This window comes from Panthera leo, chromosome B2, assembly GCF_018350215.1.
Source record: "Panthera leo isolate Ple1 chromosome B2, P.leo_Ple1_pat1.1, whole genome shotgun sequence".
Taxonomy (NCBI): domain Eukaryota; kingdom Metazoa; phylum Chordata; class Mammalia; order Carnivora; family Felidae; genus Panthera; species Panthera leo.
The window spans coordinates 69,822,047-69,844,381 of NC_056683.1; the positions used below are offsets into that span (position 1 = coordinate 69,822,047).

Genomic DNA, 22,335 nt, shown 5'->3' on the forward strand with positions numbered 1-22,335 from the left:
AGACTTGCCTGAAAGTCTGTGACTAATAAGAGAATCAAGTCTGTGGGTTTGTTTTATCTGAATCCCAGTCACTGATGAGAAGATGTGCGTTTACGGGGATTGAAACATTATAAGCTTAGTAAGGATATGCATAGCTTACAATTTCTTACCAAAATAAGAACAGATGCTCTTGTTGGCATCAGTTCCCTAAAGTCAGAACTCTCATTAGATCCTATCCGTCCACTTTTATGGCAGATTGAAAAGAACTAAAAATTCTCTGACATTCCTTCCATCAGAAGGTGGGTCTCTTTCTCCTCCCACAAACCTGAGATATGCTGTGATTGCTTTGGCCATGAAACTACAGCAGAAGTAACTCTATGTCAGGTCTGGGCCCTACCTCAGATAGTTTTCCCCTTGGACTTTACAGAGTCCTGAGTCACTTTTTGAGAACCATAGGGCTTCTGTAACCGAGTACCACAGACTGGGGGGCTTAAACAACAGAAATTTATTGTCTCTCCATTCTGGAGGCTAGAGGTCCCAAGTCAAGGTATTGGCACAGTTGTTTCTTTCTGAGGGTTGTGAGGCAGAATCTGTGCCAGACCCTTCTCCTTAGCTTGCAGACAGCTGGCTTCTCCCTGTCTCTCACATCATCTTTTCTGTATGCATGTCTCTTGTCTAAATTTCCCCTTCCTATAAGGATACCAATCATATTAGATCAGGACCCATCCTAATGGCCTCATTTTAACTTGATTACCTCTATAAAGACCCCATCTCCAAATAGGGACTTTTAATTTAGGGAGACTTGAAATCCATAACACAAAACCCATAACAGCAGCTAAAGAGAGAGAGTCTGGAGACAGCTTCACCATTTTTACATCCTCACTAAGGCATGAGGAAGGCATGTGAAGGAAAACATTTTGGATTCTCCAGACCTGCCAGCAGCCTGTGACTCAGTCCAAGTCATGTACAGCAGAAGAATTGCACTGAATTCCTGGTGCATAAAAATCACTAGATATAATACAATTGTTGTTGCCTTATTTATGGCATTAAGTTTTGGAGTGGTTTTTACATGACATATGAAAGGCAGACTCCTCTGATAGTCATCATATCATGTAACAGTAGGCCTTTCAGGTGTGACTATATAGAATTCTGGCACTAAGTGAACTTCCTTGAATGAAAAGCCACTCATGGGTGCCTGGGTGGCTCAGTCGGTTGAGCGTCTAACTTTGGCTCAGGTCATGATCTCATGGTTCGTGGGTTCAAGCCCCATGTCGGGCACTGTACTCATAGCTCAGAGCCTGAAGTCTGCTTCAGATTCTGTCTTTCTCTCTCTCTCTCTGCCCCTCCACCATTCATGCTCTGTCTCTCTCTCCCTCTCAAAAATAAATAAACATTAAAAAAAAAAAGTCATTCACTTAGGTCACTTGTGGCCATGCTATGTATGGTTAATTTCATGTACAGCTAGCTTTGTCCTAAAAAGACTGGTTTGCTAACACAGAAATGTATTGAAGGTATTAATTTGGTCCCAATCAAACTTATTATTTCTATTCTGATGTTAAAAGTTTAAGTGATAAGTAAATAATGGTCATGCCTGCATCAGGGGCTGAGGGAAAAGATACATCCTAGAGCAGAAATCCAGAGATGTGGACTCCCCTTTGCCATTAACAACAAGGTGATAATTAACAACAAATTATTTAGTTATTTGATTCTTACTTTTCCCCAATTATATGAGAGGATAATAAAGACTTTGATTCTAATGTGTTGTGTTACTTATCTGCATTTTAAGAGGCAAAGCAACCTGTGGAGATACTACACTGAGAGAAACGGTATTTCTGTAGTTCCCCAAACAAACAGAATATTCACAGGAGCAGCTCTGTTGGGAGCTCTGAGTTTCTCGGAGAAAATGAGACTCTAATATGTACTAAGGTTTCTATGTAAGGGGAAAATCCACATATTTAATCATTTGGCATACTTATACATCATCTCTTAAACTATATATACATTTGACATTGTCTTCTGTATTACATATCTGTGTAATGACAATTAAAGCTATGTCTGTATTTCAGAAAACAATTAGAATTCTTTAGATATGGGTTTAAGTTGTTATTATAGAACATAAAACTTGGTAGCTAGTCAAGAGTGAGGTCTCTTTTGATTCAAAAAATAGAAAACTCAGTTCATACCAGCTAAACCATAGGAACTTCATTGCCTTTCCTGGCTGAATAGCTCAAGGGGTGGGTTAACTGTAAGCAAGGTTGGTTTCAGCAGTTCAGATGAATTGCTGTTATGACCCTGTCCTCTAACCTTGCTAGCCTTCATGTTCCTCATGGTGGCAAGATGGCTACTAGGAGCTTTACACTTATATCCTTTCAGGTCCAAGACAATAGGAAAGATACAGTACCTCTCCTCCAATGTCTCTGGGGAAAAAAAAAGTCTCATTGAATCTCATTGTCTCATTGTCTTTGATTTCATCACATGCCTATTCCTACCCCCAATCATTGTAGCTAAAGAATTAGATGTGCAGATTGGACAGACTTGAACCCCATAATTACCCTAGCAGTAGATGTGAAGCCCTGCCTGAAGCACATGGCATAAAGTTGGGGCAAAAATGATGGGGCAGAGCAAAATCATGGTACTGTTAGCAGAAGATGGGAGACTGAGTAATGAGCTGCAACAAGAACATATGTCTATCAAACTATGATTTTTGATATATTATTAATTTTGATATTTTATAAACTCTTTTATTTCAAATTGAATACAATCTTCTGTACTGCTCTTGCTGACAAGTACCAAAAGTTGAATGCCATATAATGTGTACCAACCTTTACTGATATCACAACAGGGTCATTTACTAATGTCAATGTGATGGATTCACACAGTGATTTTAGCACTAGGTAATCTTATTCAACTAAAAGCTTAAGTGAAACTCAGACTGATAAAAATTGAGCTTTTAAGGTTGGGGCAGATGGGGATCCTCTATATCAGCCTCCTGGTCAAACAATCCTGCAGATAACCCTAGAATACTTCAAATAAACCTCTGCGCTCCATACAGCAGCATTACTAGAGGGAAACAGGTGGTCTTATTTGAGTTTCAAGATGCTATTTTTCTTTCTCTCTAAAGGCTGACTAACAGACATCAACAGGAGAATTTTGTGCTCAAACTGAAGGAAGATATGGGTGACAATAATTTTGTAAGTGCTTTTTATCTAGAGAGTCCTGCTTTAAGATTATGGGGGTACTTACAAAATTAATAACGCCAAAATAGGACTCTGGATAAAAAAAAATGGATTGGAGAACGTGACAGACCTGAGGACAAAGTGCAGCTCTTTTCTCTTGCACTGAAGAGAAGACAGAAGGGTGTAGAGGCAAGTCTAAACTGATTTCTTCACTTACTTATCACAAAAGGCAAGGGCACCAGTGAAGCTAGATGCAGAGAATAAAGGGGAAAATGGGAAAGTTGGAGAAGGGATGCCTCTGCTAGAGGAACACTTCCTAGCCTGTTGATCCATGATACACTAAGAGCAAGAGGAAGCATTAAGTCTGGTTTCTGCCCTCAACACAGTAACTCCAGCCTTCCCAAACCTGGCCATATGGACGTCCTAGATTCAGACTAGTCAGACTGGTAAGTTTTGCTTCTGTGAGGAAGAATGAGGAAGAATGTATCCCCATGTAGAGAAGGAGGCAGAGGTAACTTACTCCTACTCTTTTGTGTGGGGTAGAAACGAGAGTCCTTTCCTCAGTGGAAAGAGGACAAATATGAAGAGAAAGAAAATTTCCCCAAGAGTTTGGCCCAGAGTGGCCTTAGATGAAAGAATGGGTATGTGCTGGGGTGCCTGGGTGGCTCAGTCGAGTAAGCATCCAACTTCAGCTCAGGTCATGATCTCACAGTTCATGGGTTCGATCCCCGCATTGGGCTCTGTGCTGACAGCTCAGAGCCTAGAGACTGCTTCAGATTCTATGTCTCCCTCTCTGCCCCGCTCACACTCTGCCTCTCTCTCAAAACTAAATAAACATTTAAAAAAATTAAGAATAGGTATGTGTTGGAAAGTAGGGTGGACTCTATTCTTGGTTAGTGTGGTAGAAAGAATGATGGCCCCCAAAGCAATATATGCCCTAATCCCAGAACATGTGAATATGTCACATTACATGGCAGAGGGAATTAAGGTTGTAGATGGAATTAAGTTTGCTAATTGGTTTACTTTAAGATAGAGAGATTATTTCAGATTATCCAAATGGGCCCAATCTAATTTTATTTCTAATAAAAGCAGAAGAGGGAGGCAGAACAGGGGGATGGAAATAGGCAACATGAGAAGGACTCAACTATGCTAGCTTTGAATGTAGAGGAAGGGGGTTGTTATGGGCTAAACTATGTCTCACCCAGGATGCCTGGGTGGCTCAGTTGGTTAAGCATCCAACTCTTGAATTCCTAATAACCTAATGAAGTTTGGCTGTGTTTAGAAATTGCTTGGGACTGGTGACTCTTTGTTTTTTTTCTTCCATTTTCTCCCCTTTCAAACCTAGTGTCTATAATTGTTATTCTATGCCTATCCCACCATTGTACTTTGGGAGCAGATAACTGGTTTTCTGGTTTCATGGGACTACAGATGGAGAGAAATTGTATCCCAGAAGGGACACCCAGAGCCTCACCTACAGCTGATTTAGATCATTTAGGTCATGAGATCTGGGACCTCATAGCTGACGAGATTTACATGGTATTCTGGATTCTAAGCTGATGGTATAATGGGATGAGACCTTCTGACAGCTTGGGATGGGGTGAATGTATTTTGCATGTGCAACAGATCTAGAAGGTAGACTGTGGGCAGATAATGACCCTCCACAAATGTCTATATTCTAATTTGCTATGGTGGCAACAGAACACCAATAGTTAGTGATGGACTTCTCTGTGAATCAGTGCTAGAATCCTAGGACCTAAGAGCAGGAAGCATCTCAGCATCTAATTCACGTCCGTTATTATCCAGATGCTGATCCTGTGGACAAGGGCTGATGAGAGAGTACTCCATGTGACATGGCTCATTTCTGTCAAAAAATGAGAGTTTATTTCCCCAGAGTAATTGAGGTTTGATTATTCTATGCTTTCAGCACCTTATAGTGTGTGTGTGTGGGGGGGCGTCTATTCTCTTTGACTTATCTCTTTAGGTACCCTCTACTCCACACTGGCTGCCCTCAGTCTAGTGCCTAGTAAGGTCCACCATTGCCTCAGCATCCCATTTCCATTTCTTTGGCTTTTGACAAAATGATCCTTATAAAGTCAGTCATGTATTACTCCTGACAATTTTACTTTTTAATTGACACTTAACAATTCCCCCAAATATGAGATTATACTGGGAGAATTTCAAAAACAACAATCTTTTATCTCATCACCCAGAGAAAACTACTGTGAAGTCCTCCAGAAACTTTTTCAACTAATGGATATAGTGCCCTTGTTTTTGTCTCCACTGTCATCTCTGGAGTTTTTTTAGACTCCTTAAAATAGGATTTGAGTCTTTCAATTACTTTAGGTACAATCCACCATTCTACACAGTAGCTCCATTGATGTGGTGCTAAGGTGTGGAGGAAGGGAAAGTATTCAATAACTTCCAATTAGGTCTCCATCTTTCAGTGAACCTCCAGGCTGTCAACTTCAGAAGTGTTCCTCAGCTTTCCTCCCTCCCTTACGTGAAACAGGAAGGCTAGAGATGACTGAAAATGGGTATTTCTCTTTCTTTAAGTCAAAGGCTAGAGAGGTAGAGAGGGATGGAGGTGGGTATTTCCCTTCTCTCAGATCAGTTAGCTGCTGGTAAAATAGTTTCCCTGGAGTTTAGGCCTTGTCAAGGAGTACATAGCTCTCTGGGCATATCTCAAAATGGCGACTTTTCCTGTCCCTCTGCTGGAAGCATGAAGGGAATTTGTCTGATCTTTACCATGAGAGCCTGGTATGGCTCTTGGGAGGTAAAATATACAAAAGTATCGGGGAGGGGGTCTCCTAGGACTGGGCCCCAGAGTTTTTAATTCTCAAGCTGTCCACACTGAGCCTCTGGCAACTTGCTAATTAGTGTGTGTTCCTACCAGTGACTGGCTTCTGTTCCTAGTAACCTGTGATTCTTGGTATCTGACTCTTCAGTTTTTGGAGCAGCAGTTTGCTCTGTGACCTCGATTCTAAAACAGCTGCAAGAAAAGTTGTTGATTTTTAGTTTGCTCAGCTTTTTCTTATTGTGAGGATTGAAGTGATGACTTAGCATGTCAGAGTAGAAAATGGAACACTCTATACTAAAATGGGATCAAATTGAAATACTGTTTTTCATAAATATTTTCATGTTGCCAAATATATTCACAACATGCATGTTACTATTTGCATAATATCCTCTTATATAGGTACACTATAATTTGCTAAGTCAACTCTCCAGTGTTAGACACATACTTCGTTGCTTATTTTGAACCACTTTATACAATCTGAAAGTGGAGCGAGCTTGTGATGCATCTCTGTGCATATCGATGATGATTTCCTTAGGATATTTTCAAATATTTCTATGAAAAAAAAATCAGGTTTAGTGTGCATGAAGATTTACTGAAAAAACAAGGAGAGGAGATGGATCCCTATAGCCACCTTTGGGTACTGCCCACCTCTTCCTAACTTTCCTTCGGTTGGTCCTGTTGTCTTTCTCTTCACTTCTTCATGTGCCCACTCCCCTCTGGTTACCCAGTACCCTGGCACGGAGCTCAGAGGACTTGTACAATTTAATGTGCCCTGTGTGGAGATGGGAACTTCTGGGAATACCCTGGAGAATGATTACTACCTTCTCTTTCTGAATCCCTCATCTCAATCTCAATAGCAAAAGAAGGAATGTGTCCAGAAAGCACCTGAATACATTGCTTTTTAGGTTTTATTTATTTAGTTTTTAATATTTTAATGTTCCATTTATTATTTAGAGAGAGAGAAAGACAGACCGTGAGTGGGGGGGGGGGGGCAGAGAGAGAGGGAGACACAGAATCTGAAGCAGGCTCCAGGCTCTGAGCTGTCAGCACAGAGCCTGATGCGGGGCTTAAACTCACAAATCATAAGATCATGACCTGAGCCGAAGTCAGGATGCTTAACTGACTGAGCCACCCAGGTGCTCCCTGGTTTTTTTTTGCTTTTTGTTTTTGTTTTTGTTTAATGTTGAAAAATAAATACGTGTCTACATGTTCCCAAGCCTCCTTTTGCTAAGTTTTAGGGAGGTAGGCAGAGTGGGCCCCCTCAGAGATCCTTAGCACTTCCCATTGGGCCCTAAAGACAGGAGAGCTACCCCCCACCCCAGTTCTGCTGCTGTCAGGCCCCAAGGAACCCGTCTGCCTACCCACCTCCCCAAGCCCCTAGCCCACCCAGACTTACTGGTAAAGGACAGAAAAGAGGAAGAATAGCCAACATGCCAAACTGTCTCTTTTCCTACCCCTTGTGGGGAACAACTCACGGGGCATCAAGATCAGCACCAAAGCTCACAGAAATACACAGAAGTCTCAGAATCAGCTAAGTCAGAAGTATGGACGGATAAAGACAATGGACAGTTTTCTTTAAGGCCTCAGTGCATGATGTGTGTGGAATAAAACTCTGGTACTTTAATCTGTTGATTAATATCAAGAAAAAGTTGAGCCATACTACCTCAAAAAGGGGGAAAGTGTCACGACAATTCTACTTTGAAATCAATTTCTTTTTTTCTGTCTTTAAATAACAAATAATCACTTAAAATGACTCAAGTTGAATGTCATTTTCATATTTCAGCCAAAATAGGATTAAAAACATAGCACTGACTCGAGTCACAAGGAAAACGTTTGAGGTTTTGCTATGTGACAAGAATACAAAGTATTTCTACATGTATCATTAAATACATAACAGAAATCAAAGCATTATCCTTTGAAATTAAGATCAGAAAAATGACCTTGAATGCTTTCAAACATTATACGTTGATCAGTCTGGCTATAAAAATAAACATAATTGGGTTGTAAGAAATATTTAATAACTATACATTTTAGAGGAAAAGGTTAGTGAGAGAACCCTATGAAGAAGGGGACATAATCACAAGAAGGAGTAGAGCTGGGGTTCAGGGAGGAAAGTGGTCCTTTCCAGGCCTGGTGGTGTGTGTGTGTGTGTGTGTGTGTAAGAATACTTAACATGAGATCCACTGCCCTAACAAAATTGTAAGCGTACAATTTTGCATATACATTTGGGAAAGCAGAGGTTTATGTGGGAAGCAGCACTTATGGACTTTCCTATTATTTCTATGTGTGAAACTGGGGCTTCACCAGAACCAAGCAGTCAGATAAGTGACTCTATAAGTGAAAACACAGAGTCTCACTCTGTGTAGAATGCAGAAATGTACCTTGACTTGCTTATCAGTGTATCATTTAGCATTCAGCTGCCAGAGTTTGGAAAGTGAACCTGAAAGAATTCTGTCACCACAGAGGTGCCCCTTTTCCTTCCAGCAGGAAGTACTTCATCCTCATAAACATGCAGGAGAATCATGCACAGAGATGTGGTTCTAAGAGTCAATATCCTTCTGGATATAATCTTCACGTTTTGTGTTAGAACTCTTACATTAATATTTTGCCCCGCTTGCATTGTTTATTTTAATGATGAATCACCTTTATATATCACTTTTCAATGCCTGGATTTTTTTGATCCAGCAACCTTTTCATGCCCACTTAGTTTTAAAACTAATAACAAAAAACTGAGTCGCCAGTTCCTCCTCTCCCCCACCAGGAAATGTTGAAAACCCTGTCTTTTAAGTGCTATGAGAGACCAACTCAGCCTTCTCTTTGATTCTTTTCAAAGAGTTTCAACAGGGAATCTTACCTAATTTCCAGGATTATGTAACATGACAATGTTTTTGTATATGATTTATAGCCATCACAACCATCTTGGGGAGAGGCTATTATCATCCTAAACTCATTGCCTTGATACAGCCAAGGTTAGTTATTTCTCTGTATTCAAAGAAGTGACTGCTAAAGGTCTGGTACCTTCAGCAACAATGCTCAAATCTTTCCCCCAAAGAAAAAGCTTCTCAAGGTGACAAATGACCTCGAATATCACAAACCAAATGGTGCTTAGTGTATTTAATATAGTGTTTTTCTCTACTTCTGTTCACTGATGTGTAGGAGATGATACAGCCTGGTCCAAAATACAAAAGCAGTCTGCAATTCTAATTTACCTGCCCCTAAAACAGGAAGCCCTCCACCCACCCCAGTCTCATTTTCTCCAACATACTTGTGAACAGACTTGGCCCTCCAGATCTCAGTCTAGGGTGTGAGATGACTCTTTTCTATCTTATCTTTCTTGGGATGTTACTTTTTTCTTCTCACAGGCTATGATAATAAAAATTAGCATTTCTGAATTCCTTATTATAGGCTGGTGCTGTTCTAAGTGCTCTACATATATTAATACAGTAAATCCTCACAATAACCCTATGAGGAGGCTAATACATTAGTCCCATTTTACAAGATGAGGAAGCTTCAGGAACAGAGGTGTCACACAGCTTGCCTGATGTCAAACAGTTAATAGTGGAAGATTCCAAACTGAGCAGTTTAATTTCAGAGTTCCCGTTCTTAACCCCAACACTGCTGATCTGCCTTATCCACCTCATTACTCTCTTCCTAAGACCTCCCTTTTTTTCTACCCCTAATCTTTTATATTATCTCTTTCTGAGGGCTATACTTCTTGAGGTGCCTTTAGACAGTAATTGAAATATCTTTTTGTCTTAGGCAGAGTTTGACATTGTTGAGGATGGGAAGTAGAGGTGTGATTCCAAGAGCTGGCGTCTAGATCCCTCATCTTGATTCTAGGGGTCTTGATTGAGCAGTCTTTATAGCAGCGTGATCAGTTCTTTCCTCTCCCATCTCCTGCCTCTCATTCCCACATCTTGTAGTGTATGTGAGTCATCTGGTTTCTAGGATCATTCTCCCCCTTCCTTTCTAAGGCCTCATTCTTCCAAGTAGTAGCTGGGAGAAAGAACAGGAGAAGCAGCGAACATCTTCTGTAAGCAGATACTTAGCAGCGGTAGACAGCATTCTTTGGCCACTCCTGGATTGAGCTGGCTCTCTCCTGCTTTTGTGGAGCTTTGCATGGATCCTAAGTGTGTTTAGCTTCATAACAGCACTTTCTGTCACTAAGAACACCTCTCAGATAGGGGCGGTATGATCTTCCTTTAGTCCTAATAGAACAAATCCCCAGGCCCCTATCTGGTGGCCTTACCTTGCTCAGTCCCTTGGAAAATCCTAATACAAAGTAAAAACTGTCTTCACTTATTCACTTTAAAAGTGAAAATTTAATAGTAAGTTTGCACACACACACACACACACACACACACACACACACACAAAAACCCACCTATAGTTTACTTGAAACTATAACATGTTTTAGTACTAAATTTAATTTTGTTAATTCTTAAAGCTATAGGAGCTGTTTGTATTCAATGAATGTTAAACACAGTAGATAATCTATTATCGGGGGCGCCTGGGTGGCTCAGTCAGTTGAGTGTCCGACTTTGGCTCGGGTCATGATCTCACGGTTCGTGAGTTCAAGTCCTGCGTCAGGCTCTGTGCTGACAGCTCAGAGCCTGGAGCCTGCTTCGGATTCTGTGTTTCCCTCTCTCTCTGTTCCTCCCCTGCTCACACTCTGTCTCTCTCTCTCAGAAATAAATAAAGATTAAAAAAAAGAAAAGAAAAAGAACATCTATTATTATTCAGAGAGAGAGTGATTCATTTAGGCTTGCTACAAGTCTGTCCACTGGAACATTTGCAAAGAAAAGTAGCCTGTAGCTTACGCTGTGTTCTTCTTGTGTAACTAAAGTTGAGATCTCATTACTTGTAGACCTACATTCAATTAACCTTTCATTTCAAAGGTGAGAGAAATAAAATCTAAAGATGCTCTCTATCTGCAAGTACATATAAACATGACTGCACATGGGTAAACATACTTCAATAAGCACAAAGTCTCTAAGGTGCCTTCCATAGCAAGTGAAGATTCCTAAACTTGGTTTTTAAAGAAAATAGTGCTTTACTGAACTCCTAGGTATGCCTTGGTTTCAGCTTCTCTCTGCCCCACACCTGCTGCATGTTCAGCTCACGCCGGCCTGGTAGTCTCCATCCTTGATGTGTCATTGATAACTTTCCTTCTTCCCTCCTCCCAAGCCTCCCTCCCACGTCTAGTTGTGAGGCTGCCTTCCTGTGTTCTTAGAACACAAATAAAACCTTCCTTTAAGGCCATGAGAGATGTGCGGCATTTTACACAGAACCCATGTCCTTATTGGCAATGGCCTGAAGAAAATAATCTGCTACAGTATACAATGTTATTGAATGAAATAGAGTACAATTTCTTAATGAAGTCAGACACGCATAGATAAGATTCAAATGAAAAATTGATTTACTCAGTGTGAAGAGATGGAACTCATCTGAATGTATACCGTGCTCTGGGCTAACATTCAAGGTGCTGTGGAGATTCCACACAAATGAATCTGGAAACAGAAACTGTTTTGGCTTGTTTTGTACTCTTCCCATGATTTTGACAAAAATTCCCAGACTCCACATGATTGAAGCAAGAATCATGGCAGAACTCAAAGCACACTCATTCATTATCTGCCCCTCTTTCTTCCTCTTACACAGGGGGAGACTGATGCAGGGGTGAGGGGGAGACTGACACAGGGAGACTGACCTGGCCAGTTTGCGTGTGATATCTCAGTGCGATATCTCCCTACAAAACACCCTACTGGTGTTTTGTAACATACCATACCAATGGGTAATGCTCAGTTCTCCAAGTTCCCAGAAGCCTTTCTTATTCTCTACCTTACCTTTTGAAAAGTAGCAGGAAGGGAGGCCATGATCCATAACTCTCATTAGATGTCTTTCCAAATGCCACAGGATTTACTGATGGTAACTGGAAGCCTGCCAGCGCAGAAAACATACACTGTGTTATGCGTGTTTTCAGATCCTGCGTGAAATCAGCTACCGTTTAAAAGACATTTCCTTGACTGTGCACCCCTCTCCAGCAATTCCCAGGTTTCTACTTCAAAAATGTTTTGCCAAGTGCCTGCCTTAAAGAACCCTGTACTATTTACAACATTTTTGTTGCGCCTTCTGAACTCCCTGCTTCAGATGTATCCTGCCCTAGGTGTGACCTTGAAGCAGAACTGCCTTGTTCAATCAATAATAAGTTTTTGACCACTTACTGTGTGTACATCTCTGTGCCAAGCACTGCAGGAGGATCTGAAGAACAAGAAAAGCGCTCAGAACTTCCATGTATCTTAGGCAGATACAGTTAAAACCTGCAGACTAACTAGAGAACAATGAAGAATTGAACTATGAAAATTAATGCAGTAGAATATGACTGAGAAATATAAAAAAGACACTTAAGTTTATTTGGGTTCCTTTGAGAAATTTCATAGTGGAGGTAAGACATGGATTGGGACCTGAAGGAATGAAGAGAATTTGGTGAGAGAGGAAACAAAGGACGGAATGAAGAGAATTGGTGAGAGAGAAAAAAAAGGAAGGGGCATCGCAGTGGGGAGGCGAGCCTGGGCAAAGACTCAGAGGTGGAGCTCATCATTGAGTCTAATGAAAGGCTGCAGCGCATATTAGTGAAAAGGGAGGCAAACACAGATGGCAGGTAAAGCACACTTGGTCACGAGGGGTTTTTGGACTTGGTCCTGACGTTCGAACTTGGCACAAAAATGACCTAATAGAAAATTATGACAATAATGTTGTTCGAAGTGCAGCCTGCAGACCACCCACTGAAAAATGTGTGCCATGATCCCTAACACCGCATATTTCTGTAACTACCATTACAGTAAGGGTGAAGAACAGTTTCGTGGGCCCAAACCACTCCCTAGTGTCAGCGTTTTATGGTCATTCCCTTCCCTTACTCCAATACATGTGTCAAAATTCAAAGAAGTGTACATCAACAGGTCCATTTTACTTGTATTAATTTGAACACTTTTTTTTAATGTTTATTTATTTTGGGGAGACAGAGAGACAGAGCACAAGCGGGGGAGGAGCAGAGAGAGAGGGAGACACAGAATCTGAAGCAGGCTCCAGGCTCTAAGCTGTCAGCACAGAGCCCGACCCAGGGCTCGATCCCACAAAGTGCAGGATCATGACCTGAGGTGAAGTTGGATGCTTAACCGACTGAGCCACCCAGGTGCCCTGATATTAATTTGAAACAAAAAAAAAATAAATGCAAGATTGTCTTCACCTATAAAAAATGGCATTTTCCTGGGCTCCACATCAAATGGACCAATATCAGAACTTTAGACACTGACTCCAGATATCTACATTTTTAAAAAACATTGCTTGCTGTGACAGAGGAGGATATAACCTATATAAACACCCTCTACCTTTCCTGCCCTGCCTCCTCCAAGTAAGTAAAATGAGCAAAATTCATTCTGGAAACATGTCTGTAATCCAAAGCACTTGTATGTCAAATCAAATTTCAAGAACCGTTGGCTCAGTTGTGATGATGATGTTCAGTGCCACATACTACTCATATTGCTAGACATCACTTATCAAGTTAAAATTTATTAGAAATGTTTGCTCGTCTTGTGGAACACTCACAGAACAAGTTACTCACCATCCAAGGTTTTATTACATACCTTTGGAGGCCTTCTTCCTCCAGGGGAGGATGGGCTGGAAGTCTGCTGTTCTGCCAGTATGTGACTGAGCTGTAGTCCTATAGTCCGGGGATGGCCTTTCTTTTCTGGATTGGTGCCATTGTCCTGGATCTTCTATTTCTTGGTTTACTGCTCCATTTTCTTGGACTTTCAAAGAAAATGTATATGAGAAAAATTATTGGAGTTCTTGGCAGTCTGAGAAGGTTTATGTATCACCACATTGGAGTGATAATTTGGCCTTTGTACAAAATTCACAAAGGAAAATAATTTTCCTCAAAACTCTGTATTTCTCTGTTGTCCATATGGGGTTTTGCTTTTCCTTGACAACTTTGTTTTCTCTACTTTCTAAAAATCATTTATTTTCTTTTCCAAGGTGTTTAGCATTTCTTTTTTTTTTTCAATATATGAAATTTATTGTCAAATTGGTTTCCATACAACACCCAGTGCTCATCCCAAAAGGTGCCCTCCTCAATACCCATCACCCTCCCTCCCCTCTCTCCCACCCCCCATCAACCCTCAGTTTGTTCTCAGTTTTTAAGAGTCTCTTATGCTTTGGCTCTCTCCCACTCTAATCTCTTTTTTTTTTTTCCTTCCCCTCCTCCATGGGTTTCTGTTAAGTTTCTCAGGATCCACATAAGAGTGAAACCATATGGTATCTGTCTTTCTCTGTATGGCTTATTTCACTTAGCATCACACTCTCCAGTTCCATCCACGTTGCTACAAAGGGCCATATTTCGTTCTTTCTCATTGCCATGTAGTACTCCATTGTGTATATAAACCACAATTTCTTTATCCATTCATCAGTTGATGGACATTTAGGCTCTTTCCATAACTTGGCTATTGTTGAGAGTGCTGCTATAAACATTGGGGTACAAGTGCCCCTATGCATCAGTACTCCTGTATCCCTTGGGTAAATTCCCAGCAGTGCTATTGCTGGGTCATAGGGTAGGTCTATTTTTAATTTTCTGAGGAACCTCCACACTGCTTTCCAGAGTGGCTGCACCAATTTAGCATCATTTCTTACTTCTGAAATTTTCAGACACTTCCCAGTAATGTGTCTGGTGGTAGGTCTCCCATTCACTCATTCATTGTGTTAGGCAGTTGGTGGACACTTTTAATCTGAAGAGTTGCAGCCTCTTTCAATCTTGGGAACTCCTCTTACATGATTCCCTTGATAATTTCTGTCTTTTGTTTCATCTATCCTCTTTTTTGGAACTTCATGTAATTGGATATGGGACATGTTATTGATCTCCAAAACTTAATCTTTTCTCCTTTTTTTTTTCCTCTTTCACCATTGTCCCATGTTGGCAAATGCTGGTTACAACTTTGTCCTGCTACATCAATCAGTATCCCTCCAGGAGTTGTATATTCATTTTTTATTGCTGTTGTAACAAATTACCCAAACACTATAGCTTAAAATTATACAGATTTATTATCTTACATTCCTGGGTATCAGAAGTCAACACATGTCTCAGAAGACTAAAATCAAGGTGTTAGGAGGGCTCCTTCTTTTCTGGAAGAGAATTTATTTCCTTGTTTTTTTCCAGCTTTTAGAGATTGTTTACATGTGTTGGCTCATGACCCCCTTCCTACAGCTTCAAAGCCAACAATGTTACATCTCTCTCTCTATCTTGTTCCTCTGTCTCTTCACCCCTTCATCCTCTGTATGTATCTAAAGCCATGATGGTCCTTTGCTTTTAAGAACTTATGTGATTTAATTGGGACCACCTGGATAGTCCACAGTAGTCGTGCCATCTCCAGATCTATAACTTCAATATCAGCAAACTACCTTTTGCCATGTAAGGATATCCTTAGGTCCTGGGGATTAAGGTATGCACATTACTGTGGGCCATAATTCTGCTTATCACAAAATATCTACCAGACATTTATTAGACTCTGCTTCTGCTGCTATTCCCTTTCTATTTTCTTCATTGCTGTTGGCATGTGTAACTTTTTTTTTTATTAATTTATGATTATTTTACGGTAGCTTTGGGAGGAAAAGGAGGTAAATGGATGAATTTAATTTGACATCTAGAATCAGAAGTCTTTCCCCAGGATTTTGTAATGTTCATTATTTAAAAATAACTGTCATGTGGGCTCTTGAGTATAGGGAAAATTAAATTAAACATTAAAAAAAGTTTTGCATATATTTTGTATTTTCTTTCTTTGGGATTTTCTTTGTTTTTTTTATTTTTTTAATTTACATCCAAGTTAGCATATCATGCAACAATGATATCAGGAGTAGATTCCTTAGTGTCCCTTACGTATTTAGACCACTGTCCCTTCCCACAACCCTTCTAGTAACCCTCCATATTTAAGATTCTCTTATATTTTGTCCCCTCCCTGTTTTTATATTCTTTTTGCTTCCCTTCCCTTATGTTCCTCTGTTTTCTATCTTAAAGTCCTCATATGAGTGAAGTCATATGACATTTGTCTTTCTCTGACTAATTTTGCTTAGCGTAATACCCTCTAGTTCCATCCACGTAGTTGCAAATGGCAAGATTTCATTCTTTTTGATTGCTGAGTAATACTCCATTGTGTGTGTGTGTGTGTGTATACACACCACATCTTCTTTATCCATTCATCCATTAATGGACATTTGGGCTCTTTTCATACTTTGGCTATTGTTGATAGTGCTGCTATAAACATGGGGATGCATGTGCCCCTTCAAAATAGCATACCTGTATCCCTTGGATAAATACCTAGTAGTGCAATTGTTGGGTCGGAGGGTAGTTCTATTTTCAATTTTTTGAGGAACCTCCATACTATTTTTTCCAGAGTGGCTGCACTAGTTTGCATTCCCACCAGCAGGGCAAAAGAGATCCTCTCTCTCCACGTTCTTGCCAACATCTGTTGTTGCCTGAGTTGTTAATGTTAGCTATTCTGACAGGTATGAGGTGGTATCTCATTGTGGTTTTGATTTGTATTTCCCTGATGATGAGTGATGTTGAACATTTTTTCATGTGTCAGTTGGCCATCTGGATGTCTTCTTTGGAGTAGTGTCTATTCATGTCTTTTACCCATTTCTTCACTGGATTATTTGTTTTTTGGGTGTTGACTTTGCAGGATATCATATAGATTTTGGATACTGACCCTTTATCTGATATGTCTTTTGCAAATATCTTCTCCCATTCTGTTGGTTGCCTTTTAGTTTTGTTGATTGTTTCCTTTGCTGTGCAAAAGCTTTTTATTTTGACGAGGTCCCAGTAGTTCATTTTTGCTTTTGTTTCCCTTCCCTCCAGAGACGTGTTGAGTAAGAAGTTGCTGCGGCCAAGATCAAAGAGGTTTTTGCCTGCTTTCTCCTCGAGGATTTTGATGGCTTCCTGTCTTACATTGAGGTCTTTCATCCATTTTTAGTTTATTTTTGTGTATGGTGTAAGAAAGTGGTCCAGGTTCATTCTTCTGCATGTCACTATCCAGTTTTCTCAGCACCATTTGCTGAAGAGACTGTCTTTATTCCATTGGATACTCTCTCCTACTTTGTCAACGATTAGCTGGCCATACGTTTGTGGGTCCATTTCTGGGTTCTCCTTTCAGTTCCATTGATCTGAGTGTCTATTTTTTGTGCCATATATTTTGTATTTTCAAAACTACCCATCATTTGCATAATCCTTTTGACTTTTGTATGAATTTAAATTTTATTATAAATGGAATAACTTTAAGTTATTTAATTGTAACACTGTCCCTTGATTTAAATTTTATTACAAATGGAATTACTTTATTTAAGCTATTTAATTATGATTAATTACTATCCCTTCAGTCTGAGTCTTATCAGGTTTTCTTGTATATCTTTTTAAAGTATTCCGTATATGGGTAAATGCTGACACACTTTGTGTGTGTGTGTGTGTGTGTGTGTGAGAGAGAGAGAGAGAGTGCGTGTACGTGTGTGTGTACAGGTCTGCATATATTTCTAGGAGTTGGTCATATTAAAGTGGTACCAATTATTTTGCTAGGGATACAAAAAATTCTTTGAGAATAACTTTTACATTTAGGATGAAGTAGGGTTTGTCATAAAATATTTAGTCAAACCTTATCGTGTAATACTTTTAATTTTTTTTAAGTTATTGCATTTTAAATTTCTTATTAGAAATGATGCATTTTCTGTAGTTCACTGAAACTTCAAAGTACCTTCCTATTCTTACCAGAAACCATTATTCTCAAAACTGTATTCCATAGAATCCTGGACTCTTGTGAGGTGTCTTGCTCTTAGGAAAAAGTATTCTGTGGGCAAATAATTTGGGAAAATGACTTACTCTAACATTGCCGCCTCAGTATTTACAAAGTCTATTAAGAGACATTATGCATCAAAACAAATACATTTTTAAAAATCCTTTGATCAGCCAAAAATATTTTAAATATTTGATCATAATTTTTTTAATTTAAAAATTACCCTCTAACAGCTCAGGTAATAAGCTATAAACTATATATCTCAGAAACATCGCTTCTTTTACAATTTTAATTCCAATGTAGTTAAATACAGTGTTATATTAGTTTTAGGTGTACAATACAGTGATTCAACAATTCCATACATTACTCAGTGCTCATCAAGATAAGTATGCTCTTAATCCCCTTCACCTATTTGGTCCCCAACCCCCCACCATCCCATCCATCCCCCCACCATCTGGTAACTTTCAGCTTGTTCTCTATAGTTAATAATCTATTTTGGTTTGTTTCTTTGTTTTCCTATATTTGTTTTATTTCTTAAATACACACTTCTTAAACATGCATTTCTTTAATGCACACTTGGGCTGCTTCCATAATTTGGTTATTGTAAGTAATGTTGCAATAAACATAGGATGGTATATATCTTTTTGAATTAATGTTTTCATACTCTTTGGGTAAATACCCAGTAGTGTGATTACTAGGTCATAAGGAAGTTCTATTTTGAATTTTTTTCAGGAACCTCCACATTGTTTTCCAGAGTGGCTGCACCAGTTTGCATTCCCACCAACAGTGCAGAGGATTTCTTTTTCTTCACACTCCCACCATAGTTGTTGTTTCTTGTGTTTTTGATTTTAGACATTCTGACAGGTGTGAAGTGATATTATGCTTTTGATTTGCATTTCCCTGATGATAAGTGATGTTGAACATCTTTTCATGTTTCTGTTGGCCATCTGGATGTCTATGGAGAAATATCTGTTCATGTCTTCTATCTTTTAACTGGATTATTTGTTTTGTTTTGGCTTTTTTTGTTTTTTGGTGTTGAGTTATAGGAGTTCCTTTTTTTAAATGTTTACTTATTCATTTTGTGAGATAGAGATAGTGGAGGAGGGGCAGAGGGAGAGATAAAGAATCCCAAGGAGGCTCAATCTCAAGAACCCTGAAATCATAACCTGAGCCAAAATCAAGAGTTGGATGCTTAACTGACTGAGCCACTCAGGTGCCTGAGTCGTATAAATTCTTGATACATTTTGGATACTAACTCTTTATCGGATATGTCTTTTGCAAATGATATTTGCAAGTATCTTCTCCCATTCTGTCGGCTGCCTTTTAGTTTTGATGAATACTTCCTTTGCTGTGCAGAAGCTTTTTATTTTGACGTAGTCCCAATAGTTTATTTTTGCTTTTGTTTCCCTGTCCCAGGAGACATGTCTAGAAAGATGTTGCTACAGCTGATGCCAAAGAGGTTACTGCCTGTGTTCTCCAAGGATTTTTATGGTTTCAGGTCTCACATTTAGGTTGTTCATCCATTTTGAGTTATTTTTGTGTATGGTGTAAGAAAGTGGTCCAGTTTCATTCTTTGGCATGTAGCTGTTTTCCAACAACAACACAATTTGAAAGTGCTGTTAGAGCTTATTCCTCTGATTGTTTTTTGCTAAATAATTTGACTTTATCATGTACAAACACAATTCAGGCTAGGGCACAGTGCTACAGCTGGAAGGGAATTTGAACCTGTGCCTTGCGGCATGTGATTAGGCTCTCTGTTGTCTTACCCACTGATTCCTCCCTAGCATGTACTCAAGAAATGGCATGCATTTCCAGAGTTGCCATCTGAAAGCCTAATGTGGACAAGTTTTCCATAATTACTCTGTGGCCAACAGCACATTTTCCCTCTTTCTTCTACTTTTCTCTGCAAAGCAATGTTGGTGCAGAACTGAGGTATAAGAAAAAGCAGAAGAATGTGATAGGACACAAAATGCTTTCTTCGGTTTGACTCTCATCTGCAGATACCACTTCATTTAGCTCAGTTATAGTGCAGCCATCCTCTCTCCCAGGAAATTTTTTGAAAATGGTTCAGGATCAGTTTATTAGGTAATATTTATACCTTTTGTTTCAGAAAATGTTTTGGAAGATTTTCAAAAATACCTAAATTATAAGACGTTAACATGAATAGTATATTGTGACTTTCATTTTTACCATGATTGGGCCATTGTTTAGTGTTTTATTTTCCAGAAACCAAATGCAAACAAGGAATCATTGTCACTTAAGAGTCGCAATATCCACTGGATAGAAACAACTCAATTACTTAAGAGAATTACAACTATTCTTTAAACTAGAGTCATGCAGAATTTTATGCTGGGGGCTTTTTAAGGAGAAGATTTTCCCATTTAGTAAACAGCATTTTCGCACTTCAACAAATTTCTTCTGGATCTTTCTTATAACACTGTCGATAAAAGCAGATACTATCATGACTAAATATGATTTAGTAATAGCAATTCTTGTGTATATGTGTGGGGATGAGGTATGGTTGTAATTCATTGCTAATTAGATGTCTGGCTCTTGGCTGACCCTGAGGAGGGTTGAATTCCCAGCACCCAACCCATTGCCCTAAATGTAGCAGGTGCCAATGACTCTTTGTGATAATTATGTATCAAAGAATGCATAGGATAGTTCTGCTTTTACAGTGTTCACACTAGTATCTTGTTATACAGACCACTTCAAATCCACTGCCTTCCACCCTATACCCATGGGAATGGAATGAAATGAAGGTTACTAACCAAGGCACAGTCTGAAAGATTGCTCAGTTGTGGCCAGCCTATATTTTATAATCTCAACCTCCAAAGCACAAAGTTGATATTTCAAATATCTCTTTAAAATGTCTATAAATTTACCCACAAGATTTAGTTCCATTGTCAATAGATTAAATATGCCTGTAAGGTAGGAACTTACCAATAAAGATATTGAGATTCATGATGGTTGAACATATTGACCCAGTTCATTGAGCTAGCAAGTAGCAGAGCTGGGATTTGAACCTAGGCCTCTCTAACTTCACATTTCATGATCTTAATGTGCTCAGCAATGTGCTAAGAGAGATCCTGTAGGGCTTGTACTATTTACTTTTTTTCTCAAAGAAAGAGCAGAAAAGGGCACTGCAGACAGAAGGAGCCTTAAAAACTTCACAGTCAATAATTCTGGAAATTCAGATATTTTGAATTTGCTTTGATGCCCCAGGGTCTCAAAACTTATCTCTGCTGTCTTGTGAGCTGGCCTTTCTCAATGCCATTCTTTGTGTCATGCTTCAAGGACAGCATGTCTGATGTATCTTTTGAATTCCAGGGACACTGACTTTCACAGAAGGACCTACATCCTTTCATTTATTTTGTGTGCTCTCAGGTGGTATTTAAGTTGACAGCCAGGTCCTCAGTCTTCTTCTTAAGGGATTATAGGTGTTGAACTGCTTTCATCTTTCTTTGTCTGTGTATTTTTTTAAGTGATAAAGGATCAAGATGGCTCTCCATCCTTCTCTCTCCCCTGGAGTCCCCTGGCATTCTCAGTGAAATGTTAGTTGGAAAATCACACTTCTAGAGTGGTGGATAGATAATTGAAATTCAATGCAGCAGGGAGAAAATCAGTTCTGAAGGACTATTTTGCTGCAAATTCTTTATTAGGATTTTGGCACTAGATCTGCACCAGTCAAGATGGGGAGAATTAAAACAGAACAGGATTCCCTGCAATGTTCTGAATGGAAATAATTACATCCTGAATCTGTACATCTGAGATGGCCTGCTTACCTTGCACACATCCTTCTGGTCTCCTGTTCTTTAGATGTACTTTTTGATGTCAAGTCCTCCTGAAAAGCATTTTTGGCAAACACTATTTGAGGGTTAGACATACAGTGTTTATATTAATTTGAAAACTTATCAAATATCCTTTTAAAAAAAAATATTCCAAGCAGGCTGACAACCTATCATCCCCAACATAACAGCTTCTTACACAATTTCCTCTAGCATACATGTTAACAGGTTGCATTTGTCAATTGAAGACAATCTACCCATTTTTTGTGGGAAATCTGGCTTTTAAAAAATATGTTCTCTTCTGACAAGCATAAGACTGGCATTAGCCAAAAAGAGAAAGTCTAATTTTCTGATTCACTGAATACAGTAGACATACAATAGAGCCCAAACTCATAATGTTATAAGATTTTGAAGAACATAAAAGGTAAAAAGACACCATTAATTTTCTTTGTATCTGTATATGATGGCCCTGGGTCAGTAAAAGAATCTTATAAAGAAAAGGAATGGGAAAAAGAGGTCTGAAGTATAAACTGTTAAGTTTGTGAAGCCTATGAATTATAAGTGAAGTATTAGTCCCTGCTTCCTAAGTTTCAATTTTTGTTTGTTTAGGGCTTTGATTTGGGCTACAATTAAGCTTCATAAAGAGAATGATAAATTACATTTAATAGAAGCAGTTTTTAATAAAAGGAAAAAAAAAACACTTGTGTTGCCCAGCTCAGAAATAGTTAATTTAGAATTATAATGTATTAATATGTACATGTAAAACAACA

General features: G+C 39.2%; 1 long non-coding RNA gene across 1 annotated transcript in view; it reads right to left on the reverse strand.

Annotated features, from left to right (window-relative positions):
* The window catches only part of LOC122220107, a 269,768-nt gene that overhangs the window by 233,133 nt on the left and 14,300 nt on the right, over positions 1-22,335 (reverse strand). Inside the window, exons 2-3 of the long non-coding RNA XR_006202672.1 lie at positions 13,593-13,757; positions 11,796-11,889 (exon numbers count right to left, since the gene is read on the reverse strand). This is a non-coding gene — a long non-coding RNA (uncharacterized LOC122220107). The remainder of the gene's footprint in view (positions 1-11,795; positions 11,890-13,592; positions 13,758-22,335) is intronic.